This window comes from Octopus bimaculoides, chromosome 5 (assembly GCF_046866305.1).
Source record: "Octopus bimaculoides isolate indiv1 chromosome 5, ASM4686630v1, whole genome shotgun sequence".
In the NCBI taxonomy this organism is placed as follows: Eukaryota; Metazoa; Mollusca; class Cephalopoda; order Octopoda; family Octopodidae; genus Octopus; species Octopus bimaculoides.
The window spans coordinates 25,745,445-25,758,301 of record NC_142932.1 but is presented as its reverse complement, the minus strand read 5'-3'; the positions used below and the strand labels follow the sequence as shown (position 1 = coordinate 25,758,301).

General features: G+C 34.8%; 1 protein-coding gene across 19 annotated transcripts in view; it reads left to right on the top strand.

Annotated features, from left to right (window-relative positions):
* The first annotated feature begins 3,093 nt into the window (after positions 1–3,093).
* LOC106876426 (uncharacterized) overlaps positions 3,094–12,857 on the top strand; it is a 1,215,830-nt gene continuing 1,206,066 nt past the window's right edge. For 6 of the 19 annotated variants that reach the window (XM_089352115.1, XM_089352112.1, XM_089352113.1 and 3 more), the window contains exon 1: positions 3,100–4,408. The gene's annotated coding sequence lies outside the window, so the exon portion shown is untranslated. Of the gene's footprint in view, positions 4,409–12,857 lie in introns of all 19 variants that reach the window. The other 13 variants (XM_089352111.1, XM_089352104.1, XM_089352114.1 and 10 more) reach the window with 7 other exon arrangements.

The following is a 12,857-nucleotide window of genomic DNA, read 5'->3' as shown; positions in this document are numbered from 1 at the left end:
CTCAATACAAACATTGAGTGTAATTTTCTATTGCAGTTCTGAGAATTTTCTGAGTAGTAACACTCAGCCTTGTAACATACACACGTGTGTGTGTATCTATGTGTGTGTGTGTGTGTGTGTGTGTGTGTGTGTGTGTCTAAAGTTTTGTGTGAGAGAATGTAGAAGAAATTAGGGGATAGAATAAGGAAGGTATACCCGTATATGACTGAGTGTAGGAAAAGTGAGACAGAAAGTACAACCAATAGATAGTGTAAGGTGGGCTGGTAGAATGAAAGAGAGAGAAAGAGAGAGAGAGAGAGAGAGAGAGAGAGAGAGGGGGGGAGAAAGGGAAATAATGTATGTGTGTGTGTGAGAAAGAGAGAGAGAGACGAGAGAGAAAGCCGCACCCTGCGAGCTACAGAAATATAAAGACAAGGAATCGAATAAGAGAGTAGAAGGAATTTGTGACAGATAGAGAGAAGGAAAGAGAGTGTGTGAGAGAAATAGGGAATATAGAAATAAGGGAGAGAGATTGAGATGTGGTGGTGTGATATAGAAAGGTAATTGTCGGAGAAATGAGATGAAAAGGGAGAAGAACTAGAAGACAAGGTGTCGGGTGGAAGGGAAAATACAAATGATTGTCTTCATCTTAAAGAGGTAAAGAGAAGAATTTCCAAAGAGAAACGAGTGAGTGAGAGAGATTGATTGAGAGAGAGAGAGAGAGAGAGAGAGAGAGAGAGAGACGGAGATAGTAAACGTGGATGGATTGATGAGTGAGAGTGGGATATAAGATGAGGGGAAGAGAGAAAAGGAGAAAGATGAAGAATGAAGGGAAGAAGGAGGAGGGAGTAAGGTGGATATTTTCAATGATGAGAGACGTGTGTGGCAGAGAGTAACAGGGCTCTTAAGGGACGGGGAAAAGAAAGAGAGAAATAGGAAAATGTCTGGTGATGTCAGTTAGAAATCTACCGAGAATGAGGGTGGAAGCAAAGTCAGACAGGTAGACAGGTAGACTGCGAAGGAGACATGGAATGGTCTACATAGAAATGTATTAGATTAAAAAAACATAGTGTAGGTGAGTGGCAAGATAAACTGAGATATTTAGAATGAGAGAGAAATAAAGAGAGGGAGAGAGACAGAGGGAGTGAGGGAGAGAGAGAGAGAGAGAGAGAGAGAGAGAGAGAGAGAGAGAGAGAGAGAGAGAGAGGGGGGTGGATAATAATTGAAGAAAATAGTAGACTGAAACACAGATGTGAAAAGAAGGAGTGAAACAGGGCACAGAAGGTGAGATGAACAAGAGAAAGTGAGAATGAACAATACATGAAAGTTATGGAATTAGAGAAAGAGAAACAGACAGAGACAGAGAGACAGAGAGAGAGAAGAAGAAAGAAAAGTGCATGCTCATGAGTATATACAAACACAGACATATATATATATATATATATATATATATATATATATATATATATATATATATATATATATATACAAATACAAATGAATATATATATACAAATGAATACATATATGCAAATGTGCGCGTATATATATATATATACATATATATATCAGTGAATAATTTCACTTTATATATATATATATATATATATATATATATATATATATATAAACAAATAGTAAATGAGTATATGCATATATACGTACAGGTATGTGCATACCGACATCCACCTGTATGTATAGGTGCATATCTGGGTACAGGACATTGCAAACAAAATGTAGACAAAAAAACACACAAGCCACATAGAGAACATTTTCCTTCATCAGCTACCCCCTGTTTTAACACCGGCGTTATACGTATGTATATCGAAAGAGACAGTCAGAAAGAGAGAGAGGGAGGCAGAGAGTAGGGCAGGGAGAGAGAGAGAGAGAGACAGACTCGGAAGAGTCACACCGACAGAATGAAAGTGAGAGATAAGAAGCGGACGTAGGTAAAAGAGGAAATCCATTCCTCTCCTGAGGTGAGAACGTCAACTGAGAAGGAGAGAAAGGAAAAGAGACAAATAGTTACAGGAGAGGTGTGAGTTAGTGTACGAATGTGTATGTGTGTTTGTGCGTGTATATTTTTGTGGGGAATGACTACATGCGTAAGGCCAAATGTGTGTGTGTTTGTGTGTTTACCCCGAGTCACACCAAGTGCGAGAAAATGATAGTTATTGATACAAAAGGATTCATAAAGAGAAGGAAAAGAGTAAGAATAATAAAGGAGAGAAGAGAGATGTTTGTAGAGGGTTCCCAAGAGTTATATATATATATATATATATATATATATATATATATATATATATATAGCTAGATGTGTGTGTGTGTATGTATGTATATTTATATCAACGTATGTGTGTGTATATATGTATATGCAGGTACGAATGTGTGTGTTGATGAGTGTATGTTATGTATTTATACATGTATGTACATATGAATGTATGAATGAATGTTTTATGTATGTATGTATGTATGTATGTATATTTGTATTGAAGAGGAGAACGCTAGAGTGTGCTTCGAACAAAAACTGAGTACATGAGAGAGAAACAGAGACAAAGAGAGACAGGAACGGTGATTTGTGGTGAAAGCGTGAGATGTATAACTAGAGAGATAGAGAATGGTTAGTGTGTTTACGCTAGAGAAAAAAAAAAGCGTGAGAAAAAGAGAGAACATGAGCGTGGAGACTATCAGACAGGGAGAGAAAGATTGCGATATAGAGAGAGAGATTGTGGAAATGTGAGAGAAAGAGGGAAAACACATTATAAAAATTATATATGTATGTTATATGTGTATATATATACATACATACATACATACACACACACACACACACATATATATATATATATATATATATATATATATATATATATATATATATATATATATATATATATATACATATATACATACATATATATATATATACATATATATGTGTGTATGTGTATATCGAAAGAGACAGACAGAAAGAGAGACAGAGTGTAGGAGAGAGAGAACGAGAGAACATGAGAATGGAGACTATAAGAGACGAAGAGAGAGGGAGAGAGAGAAAGAGATGGAGAGAGAGAAAGAGAGAGGGATAGAGAGAAAGAGAGGGGGAGAGAAAGAGAGAGGGAGAGAAAGAGAGAGGGAGAGAGAGAAAGAGAGAGAGAGAGCGATTGTGAGGGAAATATTATATAGAGAGAGTGATTGTAGAAATCTGAGAGAAAGAGAAAATATATACAGGGAGAGAAAAGCATGTAAACCCGTTTTCAGTGTGAAAGAAAGAAAGAAAGACAGACAGAGAGAAAGGGAGAGACAGAAAACGTGAGATGAACAAAGATAGAGATACTAAAAGACATCGGGAGAGAGAGAGAGAGAGAGAGAGAGAGAGAGAGAGTATACATGTGAGAGAGAGAGAGTGTGTGAACAACGAAAAGGAGAGCGTGTGAGAGCGACGCGGAGAGAGTTATCGCGAATGGAGAAAGAAAAAAGATAGCGTGGAATTGTAAGCGAGGGGGAAAAGAGTGAAAGGAGGCGGAGCTAGGCGTCCAGCAACGAAGGGGAGGAAGAAGACTCCGACAGATGCTAATGGGAAGAATACGTTGCAGTCGATCATGGATGTAACAGGAGGAGGCCGCAGGAGCTGTACGTTAAGGGATAAACAGGCCAACTTTACCATGTGAAAGGGGAAAAAAAAAACAACAACACAACAACAGAAACAAGAATTATTATTATTATTATTATCACAGTTACTGCTACTACTACTATTATTATTACTACTACTTCTACTATTGATATAATTTCTTCTACTACTGCTTTAAAGGAAATATATACACACACACATATATATATATTACATATATATTATATATATATATATATAATTATATATAAATACACCTATCCAAACAAAAAAAAAATCACATATACAGATATATAAATATATTCATATACATATACATAAACACACGCACGCGTACACGTATAAACACTTCCTTCACGTTACAGACACACACACACACACACGCAAACAAACACACAAACATATACATAAATCACACATAGACACGTATACATCTCTGTATGTATATGTGCATATACATACTTATACACACATACTGAACATACACTCACGCACGCACGCACGCAATCAAGCATTTTCTAAAAAACAAATAAAAAGTAAAGTGAAATAAAAATAAAATAAAATAAAATAAAATACCTTCTACCCACGACGCAAAAATAATATATAATAATAATAAATGAATAAATAATAAAAATTTAGAAAATCATAATAATAATAAATGATGTTGATGCTGATGATGATGATGTAAAAAAAAAATAAACAACGAATATAAAAACAAATACAACAACAACAACAACAGAAGCAGCAGCAGCGGCAAACACGGACATACGTACATACAGACAGGCATATACGACAGGCGAGGTGAGAGGAAAAAAAAAATTATTTATTTATTTATTTATTTATTTAATTATTTATTTAAGTTTTTTTTTTCATTTCCCACTTGTCTTTTTTTGTCTTTCTTTGCTCTATTTGAAATGTGCCGCAAAAAAGAAAATAATAATGAATGACATGTTTATCATCATCATCATCATCATCATCATTGTCGTCATCATCATCCGTCATCATCATCATCATCATCGTCGTCATCAACATCCTTCATCACCATCCATCATCATCATCATCATCATCACTATTATCGTCGTCGTCGTCGTCGTCGTCATCATCATCATCATCATCATCGCCATGTTCACCATCCACATCGTCGTTCTCGTCGTAATCATCATCACCGACGCCCTAATGATCTTCGTTATTGACGTTACGATCGTCACCTTGTTCATCATCATCATCATCATCATCATCATCATAATTATCGTCGTCGTCGTCATTGTCCTCGACATGCTATCATTATTGTCATGTTCATCATCATCATCATCATTAACAACAACAACATCACCATGAGCATCATCATCATCATCGCCAACATCCTCCTCATCATCATCATCATTATCATCCTTTTTCATTGCCATCATCATCTTCATCGTTTCCTTTCCGACGTTACAACCAAAGATATCAGCCTCACGTTTTCATCTAGCATCTCTTTTCTTCATATAAGGACTACTATCGATATAAAATCAATTTTAATATTTTAAAATCAACATTTATATCGTTGTTCTTGTTGTCATTATAATTATTAGTAATAGTATCTGTACAATTATTATTAACGTACTCATTATTATTATTATTATTATTATTATTATTATTATTATTATTATTATTATTATTATTATTATTATCACTGTAAATATTATCACTACTACAAATATTAGTAATTTCATTTTTTGTTAAATCCGCGTAACCGTCTCAAGTACTCCCTATAACCCCTTTTAAATCCGTTGTCCTGTTAACAAATAAAAATATTGCTGTTATTATTGTTATTATTATTATTATTATTATTATTATTATTATTATTATTCTGTGACATGGCCGATTGATAGGGCCCTGGCAGATAAAATACTTCGTGCCTTGTAATTAAGTCCCCTTTAAAAAACCCTGTTTCCAAACCACAGAGGTCAACTTTACATTTCCTTAGTCCGGGCGGGGGGTGGGTGGTTTGTTTGTTGGGCTATGAATTAAAGTACCAATCAAGTACTACAGTGGAATTAAATTCCCTGGCTTGAAAGTGGCAAAGGCGAAAGAACGCCGGATAAAATACCTAGCAGCAGTATAATTACGTCCCCTTAAATTTCGAGTTCAAATCCCGCCAACGGCGCGGCAGCAATTTTTAAGCTTCTGAAAGCGATAAAAATGAAAAAGAAAATAAAAAATATACCAGTCTAAGACGGAGGGTCGATAAAATCTGGCATCGCTTCCACAAAAACTCTAGCAGTATTTCTCTGTTCTGTTCTTTATTTTCAGCCCTTGTATCGTCTTCTGTTGTCTTTTATGCTGTTGTATGTCCTTTTAAGTATATTTATATTAGCCCTTGTGGCCAATAAAAGAATAAATAATAATAATTATTATTATTATTGTTGTTGTTGATATATTGCACCTCAGGAGTATCATACTGACAAAAATTGATGTAAAGTAATTCAGAACATGAATGTCTATGTGCTTCGCTATATAAGCCTCTGTGTGAGTGTGCGTGTGTGTGTGTGTGTGTGTGTTTGTATATGTGTGTGTGTCTGGGTGCGCATATATATATATATATATATATATATATATATGTGTGTGTGTGTGTGTGGATAGATGTGTGTATATATATATATATATATATATATATGTGTGTGTGCATATATATATATATATATATATATATGTGGATATATACCTATATATGAATATGTATATGTATGTATATATATATATATATGTGTGTGTGTGTACGTATATATAGTTATAGATATACACACATGTATATACATACGTATACATGTATATACATATATACCCATGCTTAGATAGATAGATAGATAGATAGACAAATATGTATATATATATATATATATATATATATATATATATATATATTGTTTTCTTTATTCATTATATTGAATATCCATATAAACACCCCCGCAGTTTTTTTTGCTATCGTCTCCTTGCTCCTTGTAATGTCCCCTTCTGCCGGAGCCCTTGTGGCAATAATAATTAAGTGAAAATTCATGTGTTTTTATTGGTACAGTTTCACCGTTTTACTCCATATGTAAATTCGCCTACACGCATATAGACATACACACAAAACACACAAGCGCACACGCTCATGCGTACACACATACACACACAATATCGTATTTGCTGTATACTTTGTTTTATTATTATTTAACCTTTCAACTGTCCCCAGGATTCTTTTATGTGAACAATAGAAGAAATCATTCCTAACATCATCATCATCTTCATCTTCATCATCATCATCATCATAGGAATGAACAGCAGGTGCCCACCTTTTCTTTTTCTTTTTTTTTTTTGTTCGTCAGTATTCAGGTAGGTTGGTTAGTGATATCAACTGAAACACCCGTGTAGGTAGAATTTAGACTGCATGCTTCAGGGCATCGATGACGAGGTAAGACGGTGGTTCATGACTCGGGTGGTTACAATGGACATACACTCGTACCGTATACCCGAGACCTTTTTCTGGATCTGTAGTGTACATTGGTTGGCTCTAGGTACCTTCCTGAAGACATTTTTCCCTGTTATTTCTTTATCTTTGGTTGTTGTGTTGTTGTCGTAGTTGTTGCTGCTGTTACTGTTATCGTTGTTTTTGCTGTTGTTGTTGTTGTTACTGCTGCTGCTGCTGCAGTTTTTGTTTATTTCTTTCGCAGTGAAAACACCTCAAACTGATATCTCTTTCACGTCGTGCCTCTTTAAATTATTGCCCTTCTAGCATTGACTCCGGTCAAGCAATGAGGTCAATTTACTGCAATAACCCACTCACCCACTAATTCCTACTTTTCTATCTGGATGAGAAATTATTATTATTATTATTATTATTATTATTATTATTATTATTATTATTATTATTATTATTATTATTGTTGTTGTTGTTGTTGTTGTTGTTGTTGTTGTTGTTGTTGTTGTTGTTGTAAGCAGATTAGGGCGGAGGGTTGGGAAAATACCTTGCAGCATTTCCTTATGATTCCCTTCACGTCTTGATTTCAGAATTCACTGAAATCAACTTTACCTTTCATCATTTCGAGGTCGATAACATAAAGTACCTTTTTGAAGAACTGTGTTGGTCTAATCGACTAAATATTCCTTTAAATTTCAAGAGTGATGCCTATATTGCAGACGGTTACGAAAGCTGTGGATTTGCAGAGCCGTTACAGCGTTGGATAAATTGCATTGATGTATTTCTTGTGGTAGCTCTTTACCATTTGTGTTCAAATCCGGCATTGCTCCCTTCCGAGCTCAATAAAACCGCATACCAGTGAGGGGCTGGTCTATCCCATTCCCTAGTTGTTCTATATATATATATATATATATATATATATATATATATATATATATATATATATATATATATATATATATATTCCATCGTCAAATCTTCACCTAGGATATGAAAGATTCTTACGAATATTATTATTCGTATATTTGTTGCTCTACCTGTAGAAGTCTGGCAAAAGCATTCGTATTTGTAATAAACAGTTCTATGTGTAAAACAAAAGACAAAATACATTTGTGAAAATTCTTCCTTTAAGCCGTTTTATTAGTGTCAATAAAAACGCCCATGTGTGAAAGGCATGATCACCATAACACCACGATTTAACACCAAGTAAAGCTCAACATAACACACAGAAAGTAATATTACAACCTATGCATTAAATGCGGCGCCTAGTATTTGTAAATATACTACTACTACTACTACTACTACTACTACTACTACTACTACTACTACTACTACTGCTACTACTGCTACTACTACTACTACTACTACTACTACTACTACTACTACTACTACTACTACTACTACTTGATGATTGTGGTGATGCTCATAGTGATGATGATGGTGATGTTTACAACATAACCACTATTGTACATGCTATTGTAATTATTTCATGTTATATATTATTATATTTAACTAGTAAGTATATATATATATATATATATATACACTCGCACACACATACCTATATGTATCTAAAGATACTTTCGCACACGCACACTTATGTGTATGTATGCACACACATTCGTACACACTCACACGCACACAGATATAATGTAAACGATGGTTTCAAGTGTAATTAATTAACCATAGTGATTTTTTTTTAAATATCTTATCTTTAATCTCTCTGACAGATATGTGTACGCACATTGTACACATACACATACATACATCAACTCCTTTACCCTTATATATACACAAGTAGAATGTGATAAATAGATAGATAGATAGATAGATAGATAGATAGATAGATAGATAGATAGATAGATAGATAATGTAAGTAGGTGGATAGATCTTTTCTGATAGATGTTATCATTCTGTCATGTCCTTACATCATTTCATATGGAAACCGTTGCTAAACAATTCCTTACAAGACAGCACAATATCTGTTTCACTAACATTAAAAACACACACACACACACACACACACACACACACACACACATAAAACACGCACATAAACACACAGACATGCATACTCACACAAACACATAATTCCACACACATTTTTGACACCGCAGTTCTTTCTTTTTTTTAGTCTTTGATTTAGTCCACTTCTCGCGCTACCTCAAACCAAATGTCTTCCACTGTGCACGTCAGCCATTCGCCAACACCAACACCAACACAGCCTTTCCACATAACCACTCCTAAAAGCCAACGATAAAGCTTCTACCTGATCTGCTTGCACAGCTAGAAATAGCAGCTAAATTGCCAAACAAATGTAGTGTTGAAAAACTGATTTAGTGTTTGTTGGTCACGGTTTTGAAACACTTCTCATTAAAGCTCTTTTGGGTTCAGAGTAGGCCTGGGGTTAAATGATAAGCACTGCACCACCACCACCACCAACAACAACAACAACAACAAAAACAACTTCAGCAACAACAACATCTCAACTTACCTCTATATACCTCTGCCAACGTCACAACCAAAACACTCAGATACACACACATAAAGATACATACATACACACACACACACGCACACACACACACGCACATACACACACACACACACACACACACACACACACACACACACACACACACACACACACACACACACTACGAACGTGACAGACGAGTAGAAGAGCGAGAAGAGTAGCTTTTCAAAATGCTAGAAATAGCACGTTTTCTGCTTCAGAGAAGGACATATTGGGTGACGATGCCCTAGCTTCCTGTACAGAGGAATAAAGATTGTTGGAACGGAATATGTGGTCACGGTTGAACTGATCTGATCTTAGATAAAAACAAAAACAAAAACAAAAACAACTACTACACCCATCATGGCAGGTATAAATATCAGTTACCACTCCCATCAGCAGCAGTATCATCACCACCACCACCACCACCTATATACTACAACTACTATTACTACTAATATTACTACTACTGCTGCTGCTGCTGCCACTGCAAATACTACTGCTACTACCACTACTACTACAACTATTTCGATGTTATACGAACCACACAATAAGTAATCGCCCCACCCACACTAACATTTTCTTGTGGCCCACACTTTATGTTAAAAAGCACACAAAAAATGGGAAAAAATGACCACGACCGCTACTAACTTCGCTAACACCAACACCAACACCCACGTCAGACAATCTCTTGATGCCAGAAGTCATCTCACCCTACACTCACATTCATACCCAGCGTTGATGATGGCATTGAACAAGATGCTGTGATGTGTCTTAACAGAATATTTATACTTGTGGTAAAAAGTATTTTAGGCGTATATATATATATATATATATATATATATATATATATATATATATGTATATATATATATATATATATATATATATATATATATATATATATATATATATATATATATATATATATATATATATATATATATATATATATATATATATATATATATATATATATATATATATATATATATATATATATATCTATATATATATATATATATATATATATATATATATATATATATATATATATATATATATATATATATATATATATATATATATATATATTTACACACACATACATATATACGTATATATATATTTACATATATATATAAACATATACGTACGTACATATGCATGTATGTATGTGTGTATGTATGGCTGTGTCGTAAGAAGCATGCTTCCCAATTACATGGTTCTTGGTTCAGTTTCACACGTGGCACCTTGGGCCAGTATCTTGACTATAGCCTCGGGCTGATGAAAGCCTTGAGAGGATTTCGTAGACATCTGGTGTCGGTGTGTTTACGTACCCGTAAAATAGCGGTTCGACAAAACAAACCGAGAAAATAAGTACCAGGTTTAAAAAAAAATAAGTACCGGGGTCGATTCAGTCGACAAAATATTCTTCAAAGCACTGCTCCAGCATGGCTGGAGTCTTATGACTGAAACATGTAAATGATATAACAGATAACAGTTTATGTGTGAGTAAGCTAATGGTCATATCTGAAATACTTTTGATTGTAAACTTACGTAGGCTTTATGACCACTGCAGTCCTAATTTTTTTTTGAAACACATGTCATTCACAGACCCTCTTTCTCACACTCTCTCTCTCTCTCTCACTCTCACTCTCCCTCTCTCGCTCTCTCCCCCGTTCTCACTGTCAATCTCTTGCTCTCCCCCCTCTCTCACTCTCTGTTTCTCTCTCTTTGTCTTTCTGTTATGACATTCAAGCTGCCGCCATTACCACAAAATATTACCACAATTTAATGGCCGCCACTACAGAAGAAACCAGCATAATCGCTTCATTTATCTAAATCTAATCCATCAACGGAGGAATACCTACCTGATAAAAATTATCAACCAAATTCATAAATCGAAACCTTGTCGTTTTCAAGAAGGAAGGAAACATCAGATAATATAGTGTCGTATATACAAAATGACCGAACTGGTTATGGATAGAATGATTCTCAACGTATATCTGTTGGATCATGGCTGATGCAAGTTAAACTACAATTTCTACAAAATAAATTAACACCGCCAGCAATATTTGTACTTCAGCGTCGTCTCTTGGCCTGTTAGAAATAGCGACCAAATGGTATTCACATATCTCACCACCACGTGTCATAGAATCACGTGGTTCCAGGTTTCTAGCACGTGGGAGAAAGACAAGACAGTCGGAGGTGTTTGTCTTTGACATTAGATTTGCTTGATTACGGTTGACTTGGCTCTAAACAATAGCAAAACACCCACAATATCAACCATTGAAATTCATGATTATACGTGGTTGGTTGACGTCAGAAAAATAACAGCCAACTTACACATCATATTATATCATCTTATCATAAACTATGGAAGAGTACATTGTTTAATGTAGTGTTAGCTACACTATGTCTGAACAAAATATAAGATGATCATACTTCAAAAACTTTCGATCATAAATCTGCTTGAACAGACCCAACATTCGCTATAGAAACCAACAAATCAAACCCAATGAGAATAAGTCTACGTGGTTGTTCAATTTATAAGAAATAACAGACAAATCTCCATCAAATCCCTTATGTTTTTGAATGCTATGAATATTTTGGATACTCTAGTTCTAGATATACAAGAAGCCGAGACGATCATGGATGAATCATAATAGACCTAGTGTTCAACTATGACATCAATAGAAATAACATCACAGCAACACCAACAAGAACAACAACGATATGTACATTACTACAGCTTTAACAACAATACTAATGGCAAAGACACCACCCGAGAAGTACCCCTAATATCGTGCACAGCAGTTACAAGAATATTGGCTTTAAGACATAAGGTAATAATAAAGCCAGAGACAAGATGACTACTACCACAAAAACATCATAATACTCTTAGGGAATGAATAGGACTAACACCAGGATATGTCTTAACATCACTGGAAATATAAGTCTAAACAGGGAGACCCATCTTAATATTACCAGCAATACTATTAGTACCATCCCTTCACATAGTTATTCCTTAATATTGTATTAACATCCTCACAAAACTAACTTTATCTATTCTGCTATTTAAATACACAACCACTACATAAATAACAGACAATAATTAGCTCTAACACAGGTCGTATTATCAATAACAGGTCGTATTATCAATAACAATATATGACACACCACAACACAACCTCTATGATCACTCAAAAACTGCAACACAATCATCAACAGAGCTACTAAGGCACAATTCAACATTATCAGTAATACCACCCATACGACCACTAAGACGC